Source organism: Crocodylus porosus, unplaced genomic scaffold (assembly GCF_001723895.1).
Source record: "Crocodylus porosus isolate Cpor-Errol unplaced genomic scaffold, CroPor_comp1, whole genome shotgun sequence".
Classification (NCBI taxonomy): Eukaryota; Metazoa; Chordata; order Crocodylia; family Crocodylidae; genus Crocodylus; species Crocodylus porosus.
The window spans coordinates 13,807,904-13,820,490 of record NW_017728917.1 but is presented as its reverse complement, the minus strand read 5'-3'; the positions used below and the strand labels follow the sequence as shown (position 1 = coordinate 13,820,490).

Here is a 12,587-nt window from a genome sequence, read left to right as displayed (position 1 = left end):
CAGCCTGCGTCCAGTTTTAGGCCCCACGCTTCAAGAAGGATGGGGACAGAAGGGAAAGAGGCCAGTGGAGAGCAACAAAAATGATTAGAAGCCTGGGACGCATGACCTATGAGGAAAAGTTGAGAGTCTGGGGGGAAAAAAGACGGGGGTAGGATTTGATAACGTCTTCAAATACCTGAAGGGTGATTATAGAGAAGCTGGAGATGGATTTTCTTCTATGGGGGTAGTGGACAGGACAAGGAGCAACGGCCTCAAACTGCAGCAAAAAAAAAAAAAGGTTGCCGATTAGGAGGAAGTTTCTGACTCTGAGAATGGCCAAACATTGGAACAAGCTGCTAGAGAAGTTGTGCAATCTCCATCGCTGCAAATTTTCAGGAGCAGGTTGGACAGACACTTGGCTGAGACAGCTTAGCTGGGGGCTGAGCCTGCCTTGTAGAAGGGCAGACTAGATGATGTCTTGAGGTCCCTTCCAGTCTTACTTTCCTATTTGTGAGTGTACTGTGAGTATACTGCAACTGCTTTTCTCTTTAATATCAGTCACCTCACAACCCACAGCGTGCTCCTTGTGGGAAAGCTGGGCTCTTCCCTTCTCCACAGTTAAACTTCTCATTTCTGCCCTAGAGTTATCAGACACGATACCCCTGCCAAGGGAGTGCGAAACAGAAAACAGACCAACTCATCCCTTTGACCAAATTTTCATGTGGAATGTAATAATTCTGGCCAGTTTCCACCACCCTGGTACACAGAAGATTGGACTTTTGAACTTCAGGGCTGTGGGCTGCAACTAGCTGTCAACAGAAATGCAGGATTTCTGTACAAACTTAATGACACCTAGCATGTTAACTATTCTAATTATTTTAACTATTTAACTCCATTTAGTAAATCCCTCATTATGGTATACCTGATACAATATTTACTCAATATGCACCAAAGCAATATGGATTTAACAGGAGTGCATTTTTTGAAGACAGCTAGTCAGGCTGTAGTGTATAACTTTAACAATGACTGCAGCTCCTACAAAATAAAAAAAAGTATGAATATCTTTTACTTGAGTCCCTTCTGATGTTCTATATAAGTTTTTAGGTAATATTGGCTCTGCATTTGTGCTGGTGTTTCACAATACTATTTTATTTAATTTTGATATACTCTTCCATCTGATTATAAAATATCATACATGGTGCAAATGACATCAAAGTAACATGCCTATTCAACTCCATAACAGACCACGCCTGACAAATGTGTTACTTATGACTCAAAGGTAAATTCTATGGCTGTTTTGTGCTTGTGTTTTTCAGCTAAAATCAAATGTATACTTTTAAACATATAAACTGATTTTGAGAAAATAAGATAATGAAAACACCCATCAAAATAGCTTAGTTTTGACCTAAAATTCTAAACTATCTTTCAAAAGGATCCAGATGCAATTCAGACAGGCTTTCTTCCCCTCAGCTATTGCCAAGTTGTCCTCACTTTTCCAGTGATTTGCAAATATAGATTAATTTAATAGTCATACATGATTCAAATACTTAATGCCAATAGACTATTCAAGGGAAAAAAAGAGGCAGACTAAATTCCATGTGAACTTTCTTATTCAGGAGTAAAATGGCTGTACACTGCAATAAAGAAAAAAGGCAATTTATTCATGTCTGAATATGGCTGACATCCAAGCTGGATTTTCAGATTATCACGACCAGTATTTGTATAAACACATAGGAGGATGAGTGAATGTAGTACTTGAATTCTTCTGTCCTAATAACAGATGTAGTACAACTAAAAGCCTTCATCTCTCATTGTGCAAACCCAGGCCAGGTCCACTGCTTCCCATGACATCTAATGAGAACAATGTTGCATTCAGTCCCCAGTTAAAAGGGTAATATCTTTGCTTGGTGTTTTAATAAGCATCTTTTCAAGCCATGCAAAGAACTCTCCAACTGTATTGTGGCCAGCTTCTGTCATTTTCTCTCATCTTCTGAGATCCCCAGTCATAGACTGCCTACCACTGTCATGAAACGACCTCTACTATTCCACCACGGCGGTGGGATTCCACACACATCCGTCTTGTATCTTCCTAATTTGTAAATACTCTGCACATCTGATGCTCCTACTGTGATGATTCACTTGTAAGGGCTCAGGTCATTCTTTTCCCATGGAATCTAAGACTGGCTCTGAATTTATTACAGGATTTGGGACAGCACTGTTCAGTATGGAACCAGTACACCTAATGGTCCCTATCCCTTCCCACATATGTTATGTCTCAACTTTTAGCTTGGAGGTCTCATCATCCAGTACCTAACATGAAATGTTTTCCCTTTATTCAACCATGCAGTTCTTGGGAGGAATGCGGGGTGGGGGGGCGGCAGTGTCCCACTGCCTGCCTTTTAGTTTGTGGTCATTGTTAAATCAGATCATCTGACTTTCAACGGCATCTCCTTGAGGAAAGGTAAGCTCATCCACCCAAAGTCACTGTTTTTTCCTGAGAATTGACAAATTACTTAAGCACCAACTAGCTTCGGGTACTACTATTACCATCATGGTAGAAGGCTTCCATCCAGTCTGATCTATAGTGGTCTACACTAGGATTATGCCAAATTAGGGACTGGAAAAATGAAAGACTCCAGAGTTTTAATGCATTTCGTTATGCATATGGTAGAAATTCATTATTAGCAATGTAAGTAGGAAAACTTCTGCAGATGGAAATGCAAGTATATTTCACCAGTCACAAATAAACTCTTTAAAAATCTTCTGATGCTAATTTGACACAACTGGCTATATAATAGAGCTTTGACAGAAAGTTGCTTTTATCACTTTCAAGAAAAAATTATATCCAAAAATCCTGGTAACTCAATTTGGGGTTAGAATAAATCAATTTGGGGAAATTATATTAGAATAAAACACAAATGAATAGATTATGTAACTTTAAAGACCAATTTGAGGTAGACCTATATTTAAAATGCTATATGTAATTCAGATAAAGTTAACCAGTTTAATGGTATAAACAAAGATATTTTGTTAAATGACACTTCCATCAAAGCTTTATAACCAAATTAAAGTGAACACAAAGTGAAGGGTTACATATTTTCTGTGGCTTCTATAACGGCTAATCCAGAAACATTAACTAAAGTGTTATTGTTCATTCCTTATGCCTCTCTTTCATAAATTAGATAAAACAATGTGACAGTTACAGTACTTGGGAGTCTTATTCTACTAAGTGTTTTCATAGGCATTTCAAAACCTAGCAAAGTTATGACTTTAAGCACTGATAAATCTTAGTTTTCCTCCACTGTTAAGAAAAAAAATCATTAACTAAAATAAGCAACACAATATCTAAACAGTGCAAAAGTCAGAATGTCACAGCGTGGAATGAATCAACGCCACGGTTAGAAAAGCAGTCAAAGCAACAGGATATAAAATATAACAGCAGCTCATACACCTTCCTTCTTCAAACACACAAGCCCATACCCTGTCCTCAGTCTATGGACGACACTCTCAAGAGCTTGACAGATGAGTGATGCTGGGACATGGCACAAAGTGTAGAATTCTCTGTTGCACAATATTTAAATCTCCATAAAAATTCATTCATTTCAAATGTCGAGTGTGTTCATCCCCAGTGAAAAATATAAAAAGGCAGCATCCCTGCCCTTCCCTGAACCATCAGACACATCATGCCAATACATCTTACAAAGTTAGTAACATGTCATCTTTCTGTTCAGGTACTATAAAGATAATTACAGTCATTCGCTGCTAATGAGCTTTTCTCATTAGCAGAGGGCTGTTCTCCATTTGCAGTGTTTTCACTAACCTTTTGAGTTTATTAGAAGAGGCTTACACTTCCATCTCTGAAAGCTGATAGAAATTTCCCTTACTCTTTTAGAATTTCCCCTCACCCTGATACTGGTGTTTTGGGTGGGGGGAGGATTCAATTATGTTGATAGCCCAGGGGGAAAAAAAGTCTCTTTCCGCATTTCATTCACATAATAAGAATGTGCAAGCTGTTGTATGCAACAGATGAGCAACGTGAGCTGAAGCAACTTGTTCCGCTTGTCAGCCTCCAAGAACCAACAGCAATGAGACACAATTGTGACGGCACAACTGCAGCAGAACTGGGTCAAACATCTGGTCACTTTGAAATGGGATGTCAACTGCTCTTTGTACTTCAGGAATTTGATTCGCTGGCGCTCTGAAAACCATTACGTACTATTAGCTTCGTATCTAGGTTCAAAATCTAGATCATGTCACAACAATATTAGAAGAATCCTCTTGTGAGCCTTAAAGTTGCCATTAAAAAGTTCGCAGGACTCTCCAGATGACTGTCAGGTGCTGTCACTGTCCCCTAGAGACATCAGGTACATCGTGCCCATAACAATGTAATGTGTTGTACCATTGGATCTGAGCCTTTTCTTGAGAGCAATTTTCTTGTTTTGAACCATGGGAATTAAATGGATACGGATGATGGCAAAAAGTATTATCCAGGTATACACACTAAAAGAAACGTGATGGACTTAAGACAACAAAAATCCATATTAATTCCCAGAATTACTCATTTTTATTTTATGACCACAAAATCATTCTTTTATAGTCCAGTGTTTCATATAGAAATGAGTACTTCCTATGACTTTTTTTTATTACGTTACAGTGGAATTACTGATTGCATTATAATACATGCACAAGAAGGACTGATAAATTTTATTTGAAAAATCAACTTTATTCCAACGACATCAATTCACCTTACAGGTGGTATTTCCATTACACTACTACAGCAAGAGCAAACTATTCTACCCCATAACATTACTGGTTTGCATTTGTTCACCTCCGAGTCATTTTGTACAGGCAGCTGAGAATCATGACTTGTAAATTATTTCTCTAACAAAGGACGTTAAGATGAAGATGGTTCTGACCCTGCTCTGATATGTGATCATAAAAGCCCTTATTCATTCACATCTAAAATTGCTTTTCTTCAAAATCCACAGTCTTGAACATTATACATTTACTGAAAATGTGTACATAAGTGAACCTCAAGGTTCCTGGGCTATTAAGTTGTACGTGGCCAATGCTCTATGCAGAACAGAATCGAATATGTGTACGTGCGAGGGACGGGGGCAGAGAGAGGACATGTTTTTCCAGCTGTGCTCCTTAGCACCATCCAACACAATACAGCTATGCCCATAGAAGCATCTCAGATTTCACCTCCTTTCTGTATGTTAATTTAAATTAGCCTTCTAGTCAAGCCAATAAGACACCCCCCCTGGCTGGAGTGAACACAGCTCCATAAATAAACTGTCTTCCCTTTGCTAGAAAAAAGGCCAAATAGTGACACACACACTTCATGATGCATCATTCTTGCAACAGCATCTACATAGTGTTTTTCAGCATGTGCAGAGCTGTTTTCTGCACATGTGCAGAACAGGAGGTATTTTTCTGCTTGTGCTCCCTAACACCATCCTAACCTACTATTCAATCTGGAGCAGGCAATATTTTTCTCTAAACTCGGCCATAAAATTTTCTGTAACACCAATCAGGAAGGTACAAAGGGCCTCCTTAGAGGCTTCAGGCCTACTGCACTAGCACCAGGAGATTAAGATATTATGCAGCCATAGTTCTCCACCCCAAACTGAAAAAATATATTTCATTTGCATATCATGGCATGCCACTTTGCCCCACAAAAGAGGATAGTCTAAGGATCACCATACCTCAACAATATATTGCTGGAAACAGAAAATGAAAGTGGGAGTGCCATCTCAACCATAACTACAGCACTGCCAATGTCACTGCCACTTCTTTCCAAAATGTTTACAAGGGCAGTTTAGCATGCACACCCCACAGACAAAATGAGAAAGCAGAATTCCAGTTTCCAAAGGATAGCTGTAACAACAATATAATATTTTAAATAATACAGTATTAAATTTTTCCATTCAAACTCTGCATGTTATTCTTTTCAAAAAACGTTTGTTTTGTTACTGAATCTATTATTTGCAAAGTCACTCTTATTTTTACATTTAACCATATAAAGCAGAATTCAGTTTCCATTCAAACATTTCTAACCGCTAACTATGAAGCTACCAACTTACCCAAAAGGCTAAAATCTACTTTGAGAAAGTATTTAATGCAATCTACTTAGCTAAAACTTCCATTTGTCATCGATAATCGCAAAGAATGTGCCATTTTAGAAGCAGAGTGAGGGATTATTGAATGCGTCTGTAAGTATTTAAAATATTAAAATTAATCTCTGACTCATTGATAGTATCATGAATTCATATCCTAGGTGCATAATCCATATATTGTAGGTTTTGAGGCATTTATTCATTGTACTGTTTTGTTTGCATTACACAATTGCCTCTCCTGTATACTGTAACAAAGCCCCCCCCACCCCACCACCACTGAGAACAGTCAGCATCTTAAGTGACCAACTCTATGAAAGTTTGGGATAGCTAAAAACTTGTCCATTATGTAATACTTAAAAGTATAATTGTTGTTTACTTCCTTTGATTTTTCAATATTTCTTTGATCTTATACATTAATATTCATTAGTCTTCTGATGTTGGACTAATGAGAATCTTAAGTGCTTATAAGAAGTAATTTAAACACTACACTATTAAAGATATTTTTCTGATTGATATGTTTATCTTCAATATTATCACCAATTTACTCTATATCTGAATTCTTCAGTATTTTTGTTAAAACTCTCAAAGATATACTGCACACACAGTGAACAAAGTGACCAACTGAAATGCAACTAAAGCTCTGTTCTATCTGGCATCATATACCACCATCACCGTGTTGTCCAAAGTAGAGAACAGAACAAATAGGTAATGCATGGGAACAGAATGAGTAATGATTATTTGAAGAGTCTTGTTTACTTCCTCTATATTACATAACATACATGATTAAAGTTTATGGTAAGATACCTCAGAAGCAAACAAGGGGAAACGTGGTGAATCTGCAAACTTTCTACTCGCAGAGTTCACAGGCAACCTTCAGGAAAAAAAGCATTCCTCCTTCACCAGAACTGAATACCAGTCCACCGAGATTCAACAGCTATGCAAGCACACACCCAATAATTTGCGTTTGTTAGGGTTCATAAAACTGAGGCAGCACTCTTTATTTAAAGACTATTTTCATAATAGCTCACCAGCCATCCACTAATAGATCCAGGACTGCTGTGGCAAAGGAACACAGGTACCAACATGCGCACCTTAGGGATAACCAGGTACTGAAGATACACAATCTAACACGTGGAAGCAGTGTTGCCTATCTAATTCTTGGGCTGTTAGGTGACAACTTCACTTCAATTTTTTTTCTCCTTTTTCTTTTCCTATTAAGCTGTAATGAGCCTGGTATATTGAGAAAACCTGCTGTTTCCTTTTCATAAAACATGAAGTATTTCATTCCTGTGTGTACACTCTCATACTGGGCTTATTAAGTGATTCAATGAGTTCTGTTCCACAAGACTGTGACATTTTTCTGGACTCTATCATTAAACGGGATGCTATACACTACCTTCATCTTCACAAGGGTGAAGGTGTCTGGTGGGAGGTTTGGGCAGGACTGTACTCCACAGAACAGTCACTGTCTCTTTGGTATGTTCATATAATTTAATTACCTAATACAGAATGTAGGTCCACTTTTACTCTTGTTAAGAGTTTTGCCACTGATTTCAATGGAAACAGGACTGAGCCTTAAAAAAAATGCTGATTTATTGCAGAAGCAATTTAAGGAGTGAAGTTCCATCTTACTACATCTAATGCATATGCAAAGATAATTAAAATATGCATATATTAAAACTCAAAGATATACTGCTACTTCAGAAGTAAGCTTCTATGAAGGTAGCTTTAGTAATTTTACTTATCTGAATAATCGGAAGGATACTTTGTGGAAATATCATAACTGATTAAAGCAGAAAATTAACTGCGCAAAACCCTAATACGAGTGGTTAATGGCACAAAATTCTCACTACCTTCCTTTAGTGGTACCCAAATTTGTCGTACAGTAAGAATAACCATAAACACAATGTTCAAGTAATGGATTTATATTCTGAGCTTTCAATGTCATTTCTACTTCAAGTTTTGAGGTCTCAAAGATAACGTATGTTAAGCTCCTTTCTTTCTTTTTGTTCTTTCAAAATATAAAGCTATACCAATTTGAAACTGTCCAGCAGAACAATCTCCCCAAGGATTCACCATGCTGAAAAATGAATTTACAACATTATAAAGTAACCTTCTGATGAACTCCTCAGCGCAAGATATGTCAGAAAAGTGAGTTATGATACTAAGCAGTACAAATTCAGCCATGAGTGCCAGGATGCACACACACTGGCTTAAACATGCATGTGCACATATGTTAAAAAACAAGGAGAAATATAAAGATGTCACCGGCCTGACTTTAAAATAGCTACTAAACTCCTAACTGGAGAGACCCTGTTAAGCACAAAATGTCCTTAAATCAAGGGCTCTCATCATGTCTCAAGAGGTGCTCAGCACCACACAGGATTGGATGCCAGTGACAAAGACATGATTGCAAAAAGAAAAGATTTCTGGGATTTTCAAACTTTTCTTCATGAGTGCCATTTTTTCTGTTCTTTAAGTTCTGAAGTCAGACAATCAAACACAAGTCCAGTTGTACGTTACAGGCCTTAGGGAGAAAGAGGTAAATTTTAACTAATCAATTTTAGAAGCCTCCAAGTATTATCATGGTAGCTGTATAATATACTAAACATTGTGATGCAAAGAGCTGACATGGTGCAGTCTCCCAGCAAAGCCATTTGAAAATGAGAGCTGAATGATGAGCCAAAGCATCCAATTCTTACTAAGCCTGATTATTTGGACCAGGGAAGCATAAATCTGTCCCCCTCCTGAGAATGACTATTTCTTATCTTCTCCCAAAGATCAAGGTAGGTTAATACTCTGGTTTTCCCCTAGTAGGTTAGGTCTAAAGCTCTAACTGCTGATTCTGATATTCAGTGCTAAGTGTATATGTATACACATGCCATATCTGACAGAAACATACAGCTGTCCTCACCCAACCCCTTATAAAACGTCACTTCAACACGTCACATTAAGTGATGCTGACATAAAGCATGCTGATATCACAATACGGTACAATAAGTTATTTATGAAACTTGTGAAAAATGAAGAATGGTATAAGCCTTGTTACACGTTAGAGGCTAACCTACATAAGGCACGCAAGCATTTTTCATACTATAAGCTGTATTTTGTTTCTAAGCATTTTAAGGTATTCTACGCCATTTGTAAATTTCATTAAATCCTTTTATCAGATTGCCAAGCAACTGCTTTCGTGTCAACCAGAAGCTTTTCATGGTGGCTACTGGTAACTGAAACATCAACTTCTGCAAAATTTAAGATTTCACATAAAAAAAATCCATCTCTTCTTCCCCAGATACAAGGGCAACTTCCCAAACGTAATCCCAAAATTACTCAGTATCATCCTCCTGAGCCTGCAGAAAGACAGCACCAATGCCTCCGCTGCTGCTAATTTTGCCAAACAGCACTGAGGTAGGTTCTGTGAGACTCCAGACAGTTTTAGTGCTATTAAGAAACCTACCAGATTCGTGTCAGTTAAGTGTTACTGTTGATGCATGGAAAAAACTGTGAAGAGCAGTGAAACGTAGGCACTGCAGATATTCATGAGCAATGCAAACACTAACAGCGAGATAAAAATAATAGCAGACACACTCTTGCTAGCTTTAAACTAGCAAGCTTTATCAGTAATTATTGGGTAGCCACAACATGAGTGTGAATGGACTAGTCAAGCACCCGGCTCCTAAGTAAGGTTTTACAGCTCATCACAAATCCTCCAAAAGCATGGAAATGTTGCCTGCAATACCCAGGCTAGGTAATTTTAAGCTAGTTTAGATATTTCTATGAGTGCTTCAGTCACTCCTGCTACTGCCATGTGGACATATTCTGAATCCATCTCTTGTGAGTGGGTCTAACCCTCCAGCTAAAAAACACGTGTTATTTACCAGAGAAAGAGTTGTAGTTCTTTAAAGGGGATTAATATCCTTTTACTCATAAACAGGACACAGAATAATTATCTAATATTGACATTATTGGGCAGAGACAGGGAGAAGAGCCCAAACTTCCTATAAAATGTGTGTTAAAATATTGTCTTTCAATAAGGCCCTCACTTTCTGCACATTCAGGTAATACAACTCCACATGCTAGCTCATTCAGATTTCATCTCCCAATAGGCAAAGTCAGCTCAAGGGAAAAGATGTAATGTCAAAATGGTTTTGATCTATAAACAGAGCAAAATCTGCTGATTAGGTTCAGCAACAGATGCAATTTTCAAAGTAAATGTAAACTTTACCAAATGTATTAACATTTAAGTAAGAAGCCATTACTGTTGTCTTGAAAATCGCTTCATTTCTCTGACCTGTTTTCATCATTTAAAAAAAAAAAATCAATGCAAATATGATCTCAACCACTCTGTAATGCTAACACAATGTCAATGTAATGGAAAAGGCCTTGGGTGACAGAGTCATTGTTTTTATGACAAAACTACTTAGACACGTTTCAAGTGCAGTTTTTTTCCTCCCCTCCCCAAATCTCCAGAAATATGTATTTAATAGAGGCCCAGTTTCTTACTGATTGTTATTGGTTGTGCAGCTGAAAACTGTAATTAGCCATGCTTCACTGACTCAGACATGAATCCTTTTGTGGTTTTGATTAGTATTCCTCCTGAATGTTAATGAACAGGACTATTGGAAATTCTAGGGGTTTCTTTCCTACCTTACTAAGCCACATGTGGCTCAAGCCAGTTAAATATTGTATATCTTCCCAATAAGTTATTTTGGCTGGAAAAAAATGTTACTCACTGATGCTATAAACGTAATTTAAAAAGTAAATATACATAATAATGTATATTATATATGTATATCATCAATGCATTTTTAATCTAGAAAAAGTCTCAGGGTTTTAATTTTACCTGAGAAATTTCAGAGAAAAACAAACCAGTAAGTAACACTGGGAATTTATTTTTTATTAGTTTAAGAGTAATTAATAAGGGTTACCAACAATGCAAACCTTTTATTACTTTAACTTCCACAAACTAGCACCTCTCCTGACCTTTAGAGAGGGAGATGCATATGTATACAGAATAAACAAAATAATTTCAAAGCAAATTCATTGAGTGCACCTGACCTTTGAAACAGCACAGATAATTTTAATCAGATTTGTACAACGTTAATCTGTTTCCATCTCCACCTAGCCACATACATTTTTAAATATCATGAAGACGAGCAAGACCAAAAAAGCTGTTTAAGGAAAAAACCCACAACATTAAATAAAAAGTTATTTTGATATATTTTTAGAGTCAGTACAGAAGTCTGAGTCCTGGGTCAAAGCGTAAATACAGAATCTCTCTAGGCATCTGGCAGAGATTAGGCAACTGGGCTTCAGAGAAAAGGTGATGACAAGCATACTTCTTCTGTCAGGAGAGTCAAAGAGCAGGCACTGGCCGCAGAGGAAGTTGTTTGCTCTCCCTCCATGCAATTCAAGAAGAGAAGGGGAAAAAAAGCCTACCAAAACAAATCTGAATTAGCTACAGAAACAATCACTTTCTATACAGAATATACCTTCAGATGAAGGTGCAGGGAGCAGATGCAGTAAAACAGTTAATTGTGATCTTAAGCAGTCATGAGCAGACATCTTTTCAGCCAAAGGTCATTTCTGTTTGCACAATGCTTTGAAAGTCAGTCGCTAAAGTGTTAGAGATCAGCCTAGGACAAAAGCAGTTCGGGCCACCAAGTAAATTCTGCCATATGATTGATATTACTGATATTCAATGACAAGATAGGGAAGGGAAGTGAAGAACATAAAATGGCAAGTTTAGCTGCAAAGATTCAGAGCAAATGTGTTCCTGCATTACTGAAGATCTAGGTGTGTGACAGTAGGATCCTGATTTAGTAGAAATAGCAAGTAAAATGTTGGGCAGGGTAAAATACACGTAACTAACCAAGGGCTTTTTCAAAGCATGCAAGTGCTCAGTGTGTGACTTCAGAGGAAGAAGGTGACTGAAACTCCAAAGCATCAGTAGGAATTTAAGACAAAGTTGTAATTTTGGTGGTCGCAATTGGATGAAAGTCCTCTTTGGTCTCATAGTGCTCTTTAGTTCAAATGACTTAAAGGCTTCACCATTCTAAGCCTATAAGTTATTTGACCCTACTGTACAAGGAGATTAACGCTCTAAAATCAGTTATCCTTTTAAAGTAACCTTGAGGAAAAAACAAAAGCAATGGTTTTAGCTACACTAAGTTGTAAGTACAGATTTGTCACAAAATTCAATTTTATATATTGTTTATTTCCTTTTACTAGCAATTTTCACTTGTTTGTGATTATTTTTAGAACAGTAGTTTGCCTTGATTTAAATCTGGATGTAAGATGAAAGATGGCATTTCAAGACACATTCAGCCAATTACATTATAAAATGAGGCTGGATGAAAGCCCTTATTTTCTGAACTGTACTTTTACATACCCTGTATTTGATCTTAAAACATACAATCTTTCTTCATTCCTTCCTTCAAGATGGTACCAAATAAGACTAAAAAAGAGCACTGCCAAAAACAGAATCAA

The 12,587-nt window shown here is 37.3% G+C and overlaps 1 protein-coding gene across 10 annotated transcripts in view; it reads right to left on the bottom strand.

The window, feature by feature from the left end:
* The window catches only part of FHIT (fragile histidine triad), a 762,024-nt gene that overhangs the window by 732,218 nt on the left and 17,219 nt on the right, over positions 1 to 12,587 (bottom strand). For 2 of the 10 annotated variants that reach the window (XM_019536722.1, XM_019536720.1), the window contains exon 1: positions 176 to 209. The exons of 6 other annotated variants lie outside the window; for them this stretch is intronic. The gene's annotated coding sequence lies outside the window, so the exon portion shown is untranslated. Of the gene's footprint in view, positions 1 to 175; positions 210 to 12,587 lie in introns of those variants that run through there. 2 more of the 10 variants (XM_019536721.1, XM_019536723.1) reach the window with 1 other exon arrangement.